At 40.8% G+C, this 12109-nt stretch overlaps 3 non-coding genes across 3 annotated transcripts; all 3 read left to right on the plus strand.

Annotated features, from left to right (window-relative positions):
- Positions 1–90: 90 nt before the first annotated feature.
- On the plus strand, positions 91–162 carry trnaa-ugc (transfer RNA alanine (anticodon UGC)). Its single transcript has one exon. It is a non-coding gene; the product is annotated as a tRNA-Ala (tRNA).
- A 310-nt stretch (positions 163–472) lies between these two features.
- trnag-ucc (transfer RNA glycine (anticodon UCC)) lies at positions 473–544 on the plus strand. Its single transcript has one exon. It is a non-coding gene; the product is annotated as a tRNA-Gly (tRNA).
- A 79-nt stretch (positions 545–623) lies between these two features.
- Positions 624–705, plus strand: trnas-aga (transfer RNA serine (anticodon AGA)). Its single transcript has one exon. It is a non-coding gene; the product is annotated as a tRNA-Ser (tRNA).
- The last annotated feature ends 11404 nt before the right edge of the window (positions 706–12109 follow it).

Below are 12109 nucleotides of genomic sequence, written 5' to 3' on the forward strand. Positions count from 1 at the left end.
GTCGACTCTCACACATCTTCAACATCTGTCTTCATGTTGATCTCAGCTACACACCTGTAAAGTGTTAAGAACATGTCTCTAGCATATACAGGGGATGTAGCTCAGTGGTAGAGCGCATGCTTTGCATGTATGAGGCCCCGGGTTCAATCCCCGGCATCTCCAACATCTTTATATTGAACATGATGAAGTTCAGAAATATATTGAAGTCTCTATCTGCAGGTTCAGATCCTGCTGACAACAAAGTACACTTTAGAGCTGTGGAGTCTCTCCTGGACTTGAGGCTGGGTGATATGGACCAACAATCATAAAACACTCAACAGTGTTTCATTAATCACTTGTTTTTTACTAATTAAGATGCTCCATGTTTCAGCTGAACTGCTGCTTCAGCATTTCAATTCAAAACTCCTCCCTCAGTCTAATGCCTCCACCAACATTAACTCATGACTAACCAGCAAATTTCCCCCCCTTCCATGCGATGGTGGTATAGTGGTGAGCATAGCTGCCTTCCAAGCAGTTGACCCGGGTTCGATTCCCGGCCATCGCAGTTTTATGTCTAACTCCTGGATTTCCTTTCAGAAATGTGTTCCTCTATGACATGGACACACAAACAGACACTGTGTACAGTTGTTGTGGCCGAGTGGTTAAGGCGATGGACTAGAAATCCATTGGGGTCTCCCCGCGCAGGTTCGAATCCTGCCAACAACGGGTGCTAGTTTTCATGTGCTGTTTGTAGTTCAGTGTTTACAATGGTAGAGTGGATGATTTGCATGTTGGAGGGACTTCAATCCTCGCCTTATCTAGTAGGTCTTCAGACTAGTTCACATCATCCACTTCGGTCCACATGATACGGATGTCTGTGTGCAGCCAATAAGTATTGACCAGGTATTTATATGAAACTAAACTTTATTTCAGAACCTGCATATTTATTGCTTGCCCCAATTTATATTCACATTTTTTGCTGGACTTTTTGACAGAGGTAAGTGAGTGCAATTAAAATGACCATGACTGGTAATTATATTATAATTATAATAAAATATATAATAAATATGCTGACTTTCCCTTTAAATAAAACCAGATTTTCATGATTCTTTGTATCCTGCGCTCGACCGAGTGACATCTCTCACTGTTAGGATTTCACTCCCTCTACCTCCCTCTCACCTCCTCTAACTCAGATCCTGCTCTTTGTCTCCCTCTCTGTCTCTCTGCCGTCATCCTCAGCCCCACCCCTCCCCCTCCTGATGACTGAACATCCAAAACAAATTAGATTTGTCCTGATCTCTCCAGCTGGCAAGATTGGGTGGCAGTCACTTTGATACAAGGACCTTTCCGTGTAACAGCGGGTGTATGTGGATGTGTGCATTAGAGAGAGAGAGAGAGAGAGAGAGAGATAGAGAGAGATTGCCTTGATAAATAGATAAAAATGATAAACGCACATATTTGGGGACATTTTATGAGCATTTTGTGGGAGATGGACAGGAAATTATGAGAGACAGAGGTGGGGGAAGGACATGCAACAGAAGTCCACAACCAGATAGAAGCCAGGCGGCTCAAGCCTTAAACCCTTCGGACCCCTCGGCCCCCACTGATGCTCAGTTTAAAGCCCTGGTCACAGCAGATAGATGTGTCGTTGGTGACATAGTGAATACTCACTGACTGAAGTATTAAAAGCAGTTCAAGTCTCAGGTAAAAGCAGGTAAAACTTCAGCCACAAGTTGAAGTCCTGTTTGCAGAAGTGATACTACATGCCACACATCAGCTGATCCTAACACGTGCAGCACAGCCAGGTGTGTCTGGTGTGTGCGTGTATGTGTGTGTGTATATATATGTGTGTGTGTGTGTGTGGGCATACTGTTGTGTGTATTTGCATGTAAGCAGGCAGGTGTGTGAGTGTGTGGCAGTGCAGACCACTGTGCTGGATTAGTATTCCCTGCATGTGTCAGTGTCTGAAAAGGTTCAATGTACTACTGGGGATTAGAGAGCTGGGTGGTGCTGATAAAACCACATACACAACACACTTCTGCTGGTTAACTACACACTGCCGACTGTGAAGTGTGCATGCTACCGTTTTTTTTTCTCTCCTGAGGAAAGTATCTATATGTGGCTTATTGCAGGAACGCTCTGAGCTTTCTGATTTGGGTGTTTCATGTCTGGGCCCTGTGGTCCTCTTCAGTGGATAGAGCACGAGGACTGTCACCGCCTGGGTCCAGCTCCAACATGTTCAAAACCTTCTGACATTATAGGAAATACACCTGGTTTCTATCAAACTCAAAAGTCAGGTGAGAGGATCAGTCTCATGTCACCACTCTGAACAGAGGTATGAAAACTATGTGTCGAGCCCTTTGACAGTTCATCTGTTATTCCGTCTCATTCTCGTGAACATGATACCTCAGAAAAGCCTGGACAGAATTTCTTCAAATTTGGTAAAAACATTTACCACGACTCAAGGACAAACTGATTAGATTTTGGTGACTAAAGTTCAAAGGTCAAGTTCACGGTGACCTCATAAAACATGATCTTGGCTTTGTAAACGCGATATCTCTAACATCTTGACGAAATTTCTTCAAATTTGGTAAAAACATTCACTTGTACTCAAGGGCAAACTTATAAGACTTTGGCGGTCAAAGGTCAAAGATCAATGTCACGGCAACCTCACAAAACACTTTTTTGGCCATAACTGAAGACTTCACAATAATTATGACAAAATTTCACACAAATGGTTCATATTTTCTGTGACCTGAAACTAGTCTCAGTGGCAGAGGGATACGACCACGAGGAGGTGATTCTAGTTTGAACATGTCATTGGTTCTGTTGGGCCTCTAAAACTGTTGTTCAACCACGTCTCAAATAAAACAATCAACTTAATCCACAGAGAAAACTCTTCTCACAGTCTCCAGTGACGTCTTGATGTACGGTGATGAAAGAGGACTGGACTGTGACTGGGGGAGTGGGGTGGGTGTCTCCAGGGGCCTGTACCATGAACAACATTAGTGGGTTACCCAAGTCAGGTTTTCTTATCTCACAAGCAGGCTCACTTTCAACTAGGATAGATCACCATGGTAACCTTTGCTTCACGGCTAACCTGCTCCGTGATAGGTTAACCTTTAGAGGATCAGCAGCCTGACACTGACCAATGAGATCCCTATCCCAACATTCATTACATGCCGTTAATGAAAATTATATGGTAGCAATGATTGGGTTTCGACAGCTAACGGTACAACTGGAGCCTTAAAACCTCAAACTTTTCTTATAAAAAAAGTTACGTGTTGCTAGGCAACAGGAGCAGCACTTTGCGATGCACAGTAAGATCAGGAACAGGTGAGGACACAAAGCCAAAATCATTTGTAGGCCAGACCGTCTCATTTCGGTTGGGCCTTCGTGGTCGATGATGATGTACTGTCGTTCAACACATTTTTTCTGCAGACATTCATGGTCCCCGGAGGATGAATCATAATGACCACAATGAGGTTGACGCCTGAGGTTTTGAGTGGAAAGACTCAACAACTAGTGGATGGATTCCAATGAAACCTGGTGATCCTCAGGCTTTTCATCTCACACCGTCATGAGGTAAAACTAAAATGTTTCTAGTACACTGATTTATGACGAAATCCCTGCAAAACCAATGACATTAATATCAGATTTTGTTTTGTGTTTAGTGCTAATTAGCAAATATTAACATACAGATGTTAGCATTTAGCTCAAAGCAGCACTGTGCCAAGCTGCAGCCTCACAGAGCTGCTGCCACGCCTGTGCACTCTGGCAACACAATCTGCATCTTAGAAGAATTCCCTCAGACTTTGGGCCACTCGTGGATGGATCAGGCAGCAGTGGGGCAGCGTCCACAGACAAGGTACTGATCGGTGAAAACTGCAGCTACTGATGGGCATCATCGCAAACTACCGAGTGAAAACGAGACGCTGGACAGGTCTTGTTTTCTGTCGTCCCTCTTGGCACCTTCAGATGTGCCTGGTTTTCCTCACCATCATGTCCTCTTCCTCCCCCCCGTCCTCTCCTTCCCTCTTCATCCTGTCCTTAATTACCTCTGCCACTCTCTCCTCCCACTTTTTCCAGTCTTCTTCCCTTCCTCTTTCTCGATTTCCTTCTTCCATTCACCGCGCCGTCCTCTCCCTCCACCCCCTCTCTATCCGTCTCCCTCCTTTCTTCCTCATTCTCCCTGACTTCTGGTGATCAGGGGAGGTCAAGAGCGTTACACAGAAGTGAAGAGGAGATAATCCTACATATTAAAGCCTGTAAAGGCTGCTAATGCCAGATCAAATAGTGAGGTATTCGCAGCCGGAGAAGCATGGCTGACTGCCGCTGATCACAATCACAGCTAGACTGAAAAGATGGGCAAGCTGCTCGCCAAGCCTTTGTCAGTCACAATGAGACAGCAGCGTTCGCTCACACAGAGCACTGTGGCTGGAATGAAATGGAGGAGATAGCTGTTCTCAGTGCTGTTAATGAGTGTTTTCAGGTTGTGTTCACACGCTGACGTGTGAATTAGGCCACGATGTTTGGAAGGAGCGGCAAACGGACGACTCAGGGTGAAACAATAGGCTTTACCTTGTCAATGTTGTGAAGCTGCTTAGAATTGTGAAATTAAAACTCTTAACTTTTACAGGTGAAAATGTTCCAAGTTACATATTCAGATATTTAGACCACTGTGCAAAACAGTTACAGTGGCTCCCTCAAGAATGGAAATGTAACAAGAGTAGAGAATAAGATGTAAGATTATAAATATAAAATACAAACCTGAAAAGTAGAAATATGTCTTTATACTATGATATATAAATAAAATATGAAATATGTAAAGAAATATGTGGATATGTGCCACTGTTATTGAAAGGCTATAGTTAAAAATACAATATAAATATAAATGCGACAACATGAAAACGACAAAAAGTTAAGTCAGCCTTTTAAATTTGCCTATGTCCTAAAGTAAGCTGCACACTCACATGCACACACGCTGAATGACCACTTCCATTAATAATAAAATCACATTAAACACACACACAGCACAGCACAGCACAGCACAGCACAGCACAGCACAGCACAGCACAGCGGCAGCAGTGAGGAGTGAACTTTTTACCGGAGCTGACAACTACAGTCGAAGCTCTGCGAGTGTCATCACAACCTTTGTGAAAAAAGCAATTAGTGTCCTTCATCACTCCACCTGTTCAACTAGATTTAAACATGTATAAAACCTACATTTTCAACTCCTCCATCCTCCATTCTCCAACCTCACACTGGACATGCAGCTAATGTATTTTCCTGCTGGTCCTGCAGCTTCTGGCTTGGATACCAGCACAGCACCCAGCTCATGTATACTGAATTATCCATTTACTCTGTGGTTCTGCTCCTCCGTATGTGAAAAGCCTTTAAAGTCCAATAAATATGCAAAGACCATAATGCACTGTGGGTAGATAGTTTTACATGAACTCCCTATGGATCCTGTAAAACCCTTTATGTAACTGTTATTCCTTAACCAAGTGGTTATTGTATAACGATGAAAACGCAGATTCACTAACCGTGAGAATGTTTCCCAAACCTTAGTCACAGCATCCTCACATCATAAAACAGATTCATTATTTGATTTTTCACAGTTGTTCTAGAGGCCACGGGCAAATGATGTATGTTGTAATTTAATTTGGAGGATTTGTTCAAACAAACATGCACCAGAGAAACGTGCATTTACTTTTCTTCATGGTCCTAAAAAGTACTGGTAGAAACACACACGTTTCTGTTCTGTTAGAGAGGACACCGGCCGTACACCACCACCACACCTACATCAGTACCTGTTTCTTACAGTAGGATAGTGTCTGTGCATACATGTGTATTTGTAGACATCACAGTTAGCAGTACAAGAGCTTGTGGGCCCCATAATCACACAGAGTGGCCCCAAAGTCCAGGCATTAATCATTATAAGCAGCCGTGACAGGAAAATCAAAGACTTGGCCCCTATAGCTCTGCTCTCTGCCATGCTCGCCCCAACGGACCCAGATGCTCCAGCTTACTAACTGTAGACTTCAGACAGAGAGAGAGAGAGAGAGAGAGAGAGAGAGAGAGAGAGAGAGAGAGAGAGAGAGAGAGAGAGAGAAAGGCATCATGCAGCAGTTTCTATGAGCCGGAGTATCATTCATCTTTGTCGAATGTACATGTACCGTTTGCTAGGCCATCATTAAATGATGATGTGGGCTGCTCTGCCTGACCACACACACACACACACACACACACACACACACACACACACACTATAAACTGTATGCACACTCTCTTTCACACATATACACTCACAGCAGGAAAACTCAGTCCTGACATTTTGTGAGAATATGTGAACAACTGAAAGCATCAATTGTTTTTTTCTGTCAAATATGATTCAACTGGATCTACATGTTTCACAGAATCAACTGAATTAGGTCTGAATCACTTTAATAATTAATGAGTATCATATCAGAACTAACTAACTATTTTAAAAGTATAGGCAGCAACTCTAATCCAATACACTTTTTTTTGTCAAATTTCCTCAAAGTGTGTTTGCTGTCCGGACCTGGACACACAACACTATAACAGCCAATCAAGTGATAGTTCATGCAGTTCATGCCTGTGCACAGGACAAAGGAAAGAAGGAGAGAAGAGGGGAGATAAATGTAGCACATGCTAACGTGCTGAACTCCACAGAATAATCACATTGTCAAGAAGGAGAGACGACAGAGAAAAAAACCAAAGAAGAAAAGGTCAGAAGAACAAAAGTAGAAAAAGAAATGCTCGGATCAGACAAAGAGAAGCTTTAACATCGCTGAGGCTTTTTACAACGGTGGAGAGACCTCTGAGAGTTGTAATGCATGAAGACACATTTCTGTTTCTGCATTAGCTTTGTTATGTTTCACAGATCTAGCAGGTCTGTATTGTTTTGTCCCATATGCTAATGTTTTGCTAATCCCAAATGGTCAGTTACGTGTCTCACATTTGTGTCCGTTAACATTAAATTATTTGCTTTATATACTGAAGACGTGCTGCTGGTGTGATGTTAGCTTTAGTAGCAGGTCGCTGTCTGCAGCTGGTGCTAGCTACAGTTTGCTAACGCACAACCTAGCTAACGTTTGTTACTTGTTCTACTTCCTTTTTTGTTTTCTCTTTATCATATTTGCCCGTACAAATGCTAGCACAGTGGACTTATTTAGATTGATGCATAATTTGAAAAGCTAGGTAACGTTACCTTCCTTGTTAGCTCGGCTACAAACCTACCATCACTGTAGATTTGTAAAAACAATTTAACAACTAACTCTCTCTAGTTTTTACCGCATTGTGTTTTGGATGGTTGTTTGATGATGTTTTATGTTATAAGACTTAGAGTATCCACTGCCACACCACTTAAGATGCTCTGGACTCTGCCATATTTCTCTTTAGGTCAACTAGCCCAGTTGTTAGCATCGCTGCCTTGTCAATGTGTCTCCATGAGTTTGGAGGGCGGAGCTTCTGAAGGAACAGGTGTATTTGTATGGTTATTGAATCCAAATGTCAACAGTCTTTCTCCAGAATCTCTCACTCCTCCTTTAAGCGTTAACGGAAGTGAATATGTATTTACTAATTTGTCAATTAAGATCAGTTATTAAGTAACTAATACAGGTTTGATTAACAATATATCACGATCAGAGACTAACGTGGGCTGTTGGCAGAAAACCAGCTTCCATCAGAGCAGTGGCATCCTACATCTCAACCATACAGTAACACTTTGTATGACGAGGACATCCTGTAGTCTCTGTTACACACTGAAAGCCATTAAAGATTATTATATAAGAGATTGGTTGTGATTTGTATACAAATATCCGTACTGTATGTATGTAATATAATACTGTGTGTATGTTTGTATTATGTGTCTCTTCTTGTTTGTCCAGTTTGCTTGATGGTGATCTGTCACTGTGCATATGTTTTAACTGTGACCGACCCTAACGTAACTCTGGTACAACACATCAAATGTTAAAATATATCTAGAATATTGTACATGGTTTCTTTAAAAAAGGCTCACCTTATATTTTCCAAAGCCTGTATCAGAAACCTGAATACGTCCCTCATTCACATGGGCCACCTACCTGTCAGATTTATGACTACAGTTTTATAGTTTTAGCATTTTAACTGCACTAACATGCCACAGTATTGTAACGTTGACAATAGACTTGGGTCGCATGGAGACAAATTAAACAACACAAGAGTCCGCTGGTCGATTTTCATACAACACAGAAATTAATAAAAAACAATAGCTGTCTGGAATGACAGTAACAGTAGCTGCATTCAGAAATTCAACCTTTAGAATCACAGCTTTGAACAAAAAGATTCTTGATTTAATTCCTAAAATTTCTTTAACTTTTATTGAACTTGCAGAATATGTTGCAATGGTCCTTCAACACGTAAAAACTCTGATACAAAAGCTCTAAAAATGCTGTTTTCCTACATTCCTCAGGGTTGAAGAACACTGCAGAGACACAAGCATGCCACCTGAAAACAGCCATTCTTTTTTTACTTAATAAGAACCTTTAAAACCTTCAGCAGTCACACAAAGACACGACTGACTCACAAATTACAATGCATACATACACAAACTTTCTATTCCAATCAAACAAAGGCCATGACATCGTATTTAAAGGCTGCATTCATCCTCCTGTTGACATCATCTGCGTGCATGAACAAACGTCTGATAATAAGCTGCTGAGTGACTCACTGCAACTCTTTTTGTCTCTCCTTGTGGTGGGAGCGTAGGAAGCTCAGCTCCGTAAACAGCAGCGGTACGTGAGAGTCAAACACAGAAGAAGAAGAAGAAGAAGAAGTACAACAAAGTCTGCAGGAGATAGTGGACCTTTGCGAAGAGTGTTTGTAGTGTGATCTCCAGTAGCAGTGTGCAGAGTAGTGTACAGCTCTACAGTAAACAAACACATTCATCAGATGGAACTGGGGAAAATATAGCAGGACAGCAGGGTCAACAAATATCAAGCAGCAGAAAGAAATGAAAGCAAGCTTCACATTATTTCAAGATAAACTGCGTATTATAAAGTCTTAAAATGAACTTCTGTGACTAGAGGAATACAGTATTTGTGAGACAATGACACATTTACCTGATTGTTTTAGTTAGTACCTTTGCAGATAATATTTGTGCTTGAAAAACATGATACTCTCCTCATATAATATGATATACATGCCCCTATATCAAGAGTGATGTTGCTATATGTTACAGTGACATTTTGCACTACCTCTATGTCTGATGACACTTACTGCTGTGCACTACATTTTGCCTGTTTAATTATTTAGGCCTATTTTTGACTCTGTTCCTTCCCTTCTTATATTGAGTTTTTGTTTCTGCTGTATGTGGAGGGCAGTGGGTTTTACATGCATCGAGTGAGCTACTGGATTCCCCACCCACAGGATTAATAATGTATCTATCTATCTGATATGTTTTCACATATACACATCCCCTGGATATAAAAACATTATATACGTTTATTGAAACAACATAAATATAAAGATTCTGTGTGCTTATACATGTTTTTCTTATTAATTTTAAACATGTCTATCTTATATATATATACACATGTATAATATCCGCATATATAGTATTATATCTATATAAGCACACATACAATATATGAAATTTCTAACAGGTTTCATAAATATTTTTTACATTATATGTTTTTACTTCATATGCACATATATTTCATACATGGAAATTCAATATATGAACATATTACACTTGAGTAATGGTCATAAAGCCTGATGTCGTTCTATATAGTAAACTAGTCAGTAATGTATATTATAGTTAAAGAATGAATGAGCTCAAAGCAACACAGTTATGTCAGATTATCTCATGTTTCCATAAACTACATTTTATAATAACTTGAAATTTACTATATTGTGGTATTCCTCAAAAAAGAGAGGGAGTGAATACTTCTTCTATCTCTGATTTTAACGGATCTGGTATTTAATCCATGTGAAGTCTTAACACTCTGTAAGGGTCAAAATGATCCACCTTCACTAAACTCCTAAAATAAAGCAGCTTAGTTGCAGTTTAACCTTCAAATCTGTTTTTCATGAAGAAACAACCTGTTATTCATTTTGATTTCCCTTCTTCACAGCGCAGACACATCATTTAACTCATGGACACCTCGTTTTTATTACAACACATCCGTCATAAGTGTTTTCTTTACTAAAGTAGGGCTTTTTTATCAATATTATTTTTGCTAGGTGTAAACACTGTTTCTGACAGAAAAAAATGGCTCTTAGTAAGAAAGTAGAAATGTGCAGGAAATAGTTTTGAATGCATTTTACTGAAGGGAAACAATGAACCAGATGGTTTGTTATACAGAACCATCTGGAAAGGCTTTGTTGGAAACTGTTTGGAAGAGGAGGAGCATTATAAAAAAATATATATTTACTTGGCAGATGATTGGATGAACCATCTGTCTATGATATGACGTAGTGGGAGAGCGCCGCAGAGGAAACACAGCAACGAGCCGCAGTACCAAGGTAAGTTAGCGTGTCGACAGACGACTCTTTGCGCATGAAAGTCATGAAAGAATCTGAAATTCTCATTTTGTGTGTGTGTGTGTGTGTCTCTGTGTGTGTGTGTGGTGTGTGTGTGTGTGTGTGTGTGTGTGTGCGGTGTGGCCTGGTGTTGCCAGTCTAATTCACATTTGCAGATGTTTCTGCAACCTCTGAGTTCATTTTTGATTTCAAAGAGGAGTTATCAACGTTCGCAGAACAAATTGCCTTTGGTCGCAGTTGGTTCGACTCACAACCACCCAGAGCAATGAATCGTGACGTAGCAGAGGTCAGTCGGTAAATTAAACGTTTACAAAATCCTGTCTGTAGAACGGCAAACACATCTTCCTTATCGGCTAACACTGTAAGTGCAGTTGTTTGTTCTTGTTTCAGAGAACATATACTGTCCAGTTTGTTAAAAACTGCAGTGACAGCAGATTCAACAGACCTCTGCACATCAGCAGCCGCTGGTGGTGTAAAGCTTTCATGGAAATATGAACAAAGCCGATGTTTCACTCTTTCCAATGATGGGTTCAGTCTAGAAAGAGTCTTAAAATTTCAAGTTGAAAAGAGATCCTTCAGGGGCTTTTCTCTGCTGTTAAACAGAAGGGTCGGATCATTCAACTGTTTACATCTTACACTGTGAAAAACAATGATTTCCTTTCCAAACTGCCCAGTGAATAATTGTTTGCGAGTGTGTGTGTGTGTGTGTGTGTGTGTGTGTGTGTGTGTGTGTGTGTTTCTGATCCTTGCAGATGGAGGAGATAGCAGCGGGTACAGTAATAGCTGGTGCTAATCCTCTCTCTGTGCACAGGGCTGTGTGTGATACAAAGCCAACGCACCTCCAGCGCATAACACCTGACCAACAAAGATCCAGCGTCTGGATAAAACCTCTCTGACAACTGGTACTTACAACCCCCCCCCCCCCCCCCCCCGCTCTTTGTCACCTGCTTATAAAGCTTAATCTGCATCACGTTCTCCCGCTCTATGTCAGCTTCTCTCCGTCTATCCTCTGATGGATACTGAGCTATTACACAGGAGATAGTGAGGGATGAGAAAAGGTCTGATCTAAGTTTACAGTAGTTTTCTTTGACCTTGGTTTCACCTCTGAACTCTTCTGAATGTGTTTCAGGTTAAAATAAGAATAAAATTCAATCAAAGATTCAGTAAATATTAACACTATTAAATATTAAAATGTTTGAAAAAATAAAACCGTAAAGCAGGTAGAATTTCATTTATTCATTTTAACTATTAATTTAGAAAGACTGAAAACTATAATAATGTGTTTTGTATGTGATTGAAATGAATATGCAAATGAAGCTAATTGCATTTACAAGTTGAAGAAGCTACGGCTTCGTCAAGTCTGGACTATGAACCGGGAACAAAGTCCCGACATCCCCTGGATCCTCCAAACCCCCCGACTCAGTGTATCACATGGTTTTTAAAGTGGTTTATAATCACGGATTTACAAGTGTAAAGTGCAGCATCCACTATTATGCCCTTATTTTGTTGCCCTGTGTTGTAGACCAGTGACTCCCAACCTTTAGTGTCCTAACCGATTATATAAGAGGATGTTGCTGCAGAA

The sequence above is a fragment of the Seriola lalandi genome, unplaced genomic scaffold (genome assembly GCF_002814215.2).
Source record: "Seriola lalandi dorsalis isolate HSWRI2012SDOR001 ecotype SW California unplaced genomic scaffold, Sedor1 jcf7180002054943, whole genome shotgun sequence".
NCBI lineage: Eukaryota > Metazoa > Chordata > Actinopteri > Carangiformes > Carangidae > Seriola > Seriola lalandi.